Below are 3,140 nucleotides of genomic sequence, written 5' to 3'. Positions count from 1 at the left end.
GCAATCATACCATTAGCCATGGCTCGGCAGAGGCCACGAGGAGGACCGGGCCTGACCCGGGCGGGGGAGGGGCGCGGGGCCGGACACCCCCTGCCCGCCTCCCGGGTTGTTGCGTCAACAACAGTTTGCTGCAGCTGCTGCAGCTGCTGCTACTGCTGCTGCTGCTGCTGCTGCTGCTGCTTCTCCTTCTCCTCCTCCTCCTCCTCCTCCTCCTCCTCTCTCTCCCCCACTTCCTCTCTGTCTGTTTCTCTTTCTCTGTGTCCCTCCCCGTCTTGGGTATGTGTGTCTGTCTGTCCATCCGTCTCATGTGCCTCTCCCTCCATCTGCTTCTATCTCCATGTCTCTCTCTGAATAACATCTCCATCTCTCTGTCTCTGTGCGTGTGTCTCTCTCCATCTCTCTCTCATCCCCACGCTCGCTCTCAGTCTCTCCCTTTCTCAGTCCCTCTCCTGCCCCCTGCCCTCCACCCCATCTCTCTCTGTCTCTGGGGACTTCTGTCTCTCTCTTTGCCCCTCCATCGCTCCGCCTCTCTGCACCCCAGCCCTGGGTCCTTCTCTCTCTAGGTCTCTCTCTCTCTCTCCGTCTCTGCTCTCCTGCTATCTCCCTCTCTTTCTATGTGTGTGTGTCTCTCTCTCTCTCGCCATCTCCCTGTCCCCCGGTGTGGCTTTGTGTGCTGGTCACCGGGCTGGAGGATTACTTTAAACATCTCTGCCTAGATTTGTGTCCCTCCCTCCCGCCTTTTTAAGTCTCAGTCTCTCTCTCTCTCTCTCTCTCTCTCTCTCTCTCTCTCTCTCTCTCCTCTAATTCTGTCTCTGTCTCTGTTTCTGTTTTGTTCTGTGGCCCTTCCCCCTCTCTCCCTCCCTCCCCCGCCTCTCCTCTGTTCCTCTCCCCCTCCAGTCCTGTGGTCTCTCCTCTACTGACCCCAACTGCCCCTTTTCAATCCATCATCCTTGACATTTCCTTCCCTCCACCTCCGGGGAGAAAATTGCATGGAGAGGGCCAGGGAACTGGGAGGTGAAGGGGGAGGAGAGAGAGAGACAGCTAGTGCCTTGGGAGGCACTGAGAACCAGGCCCCGTCCCTTCCTCCCCCAGCCTGAGAGCCTAGAAGGCCTCCCTAACGTCTGGCTTCGATCCTCAGGGGAACGGCAGGACGCAGAGGAGGGGCCGGGGGGGCAGCCCTTCCCTATTCCCTGGAGAGACTAGAAGCTGTGTGCTTGGCTGGGGGGCGTCGGACTAGAAGAGGGGGTGCCCCTTTCACTGGTCCCCGTGCATTTTCCCACTGGAAGAGTGAGGCGGTAAGGCCCCGTGGGCTGTGGATGCCTCGTTCGGATCCCCGTGACCCCACAGCAGCTCGCCACACTGGCGCCTGCAAACCCTCACCCCACAACATGGAGTTATCACAAACCAAAGGGACGAGTGCTGGGGGCCAACCCCTGCAAGTGGCCTCCCCATCGGCAGCCGGGAGGTAATGAACAGACACCCCAATTCCTTATCCTCAGGTTGGACACCACGAGAGGGTTCTGCAGTCCCCAGAGGACCCCACTGCCCGTGGGAGGTGACCGGCTCATCCACACACCCTTTAATGGCTTCCTTCCCTGTCTCCCGTCCAGCGTCTCCTGGAATCACCTCCCAAGTAAACCATTTGTCCCCCATCCTTGCCTCGGGCTGACTTCCGTGGAGCCCAACCTAAGACAAGGAGGGAAGTGATGGGTGGGCACAGAGAGGGCACCAGGAGAGACAAAATCCCCCCGTGAGGGTGAATTGCATGTGTCCGCTCGGCTAGGTAGGCTGTGGTGCCCAGACGTTCGGTCAAACGTGATTCTAGATGTTGCTGTGAAGGTATTTTTCAGATGAGAGTACCGTTTACATGAGTAAAGCAGATGACCCTCCATAATGCGGGTGGGCCTCATCCAATCAGTTGAAGGCCTTAAGTGACGAAGACTGAGGAGGTCCCCTGAGAAAGGGAATCCTGCTTCCAGACTGCCTTTGAACTTGAGCTGCAACATCAGCTCTTCCCTGGGGGTCCGCCTGCTGTCCTGCTCTGCAGAATGAGGACTTGCCGGCCCTGACAACCACAAAAGCAGTTCTTTAAAATAAATCCCTATCTATCTCTATCTATCTATCATCTTACTGGTTCTGTTTCTCTGGAGAGCCCTCACTAATACCTCCCAAACCTAAAACATTGTGAGCCTGTGAGATACGGCAAAGAAACAGAATGAACATAAGTGTTTGAGATGGAGCACCCAACCACAGATGAATGGAGGAACAAAAATGTACTCTATTCGTAAGTGGAATATTATGCAGTCATGAAAAGGAGAGAAGCCCTGATCCACGCTACCACGGGGAGGGACTTTGAAAACAGTAAGCTAAGTGACAGAAGCCGGACACAGAAAGCCACGTAGTATGGATTCTGTTGAAGCGAAGGGTCCAGAACAGGCAAATCCAGAGAGGCAGGAAGTAGATGAGCAGGTGCCCGGGCTGCGTAGAGCAGCGAACGGGGGGGTGAGTGCTAACGGGCACGGGGCTCTGCGGGGGTGATCAAAACGTTCTGGACGGTGGCGACAGTTCCACGACATCGTGAATGTGCTAAATGCCACGAATCGTGCACTTGAAATGGTTAAAACGGTAAATTTTAGGCTACGTGTGTTTTACCACAATTTTTTATAAGAAGAGTTTTCGATGTAGAGATACAGAGCAACTAAGAGATGAGAGGCAGCGGCGAGTTAACTCTCAAGATGGCATATTAGCTTCCTGTGGCTGCTGTCGCAAATGAGCACCAATTCGGCGGCTTAAAACGAGACGAGGGTATTCTCCCACGGCTCTGAAAGGTGAGTGCCCCAGTGGGCCAGGGTCAAGGTGTCAGCAGGGCTGGCTCCCTCCGGAGGCTTAGCGGAGCATCTGTCCCCTGACTCTTCCAGCTTCTGGGGGCTGTGGCATTCCTTGGCCCGTGGCCGTGTCGCTCCAGGCTTTAAGGCCGGCATCTTCGAAGAACCTCTGCTTGTCCTGTAACCTCCCTCTGCCTCCGTCTGATGAGGATCCACGTGACTGCATTTAGGGCCGACCCAGATGGCCCCTGATGATCTCCCTACTCAAGGTCCTTAACCTAATCACACCTGCAAAGTCCTTTTTTTTTTTTTTTT

The sequence above is a fragment of the Pteropus alecto genome, unplaced genomic scaffold (genome assembly GCF_000325575.1).
Source record: "Pteropus alecto unplaced genomic scaffold, ASM32557v1 scaffold41, whole genome shotgun sequence".
Lineage (NCBI taxonomy): Eukaryota > Metazoa > Chordata > Mammalia > Chiroptera > Pteropodidae > Pteropus > Pteropus alecto.
Note: the sequence above shows the minus strand (reverse complement) of the source record.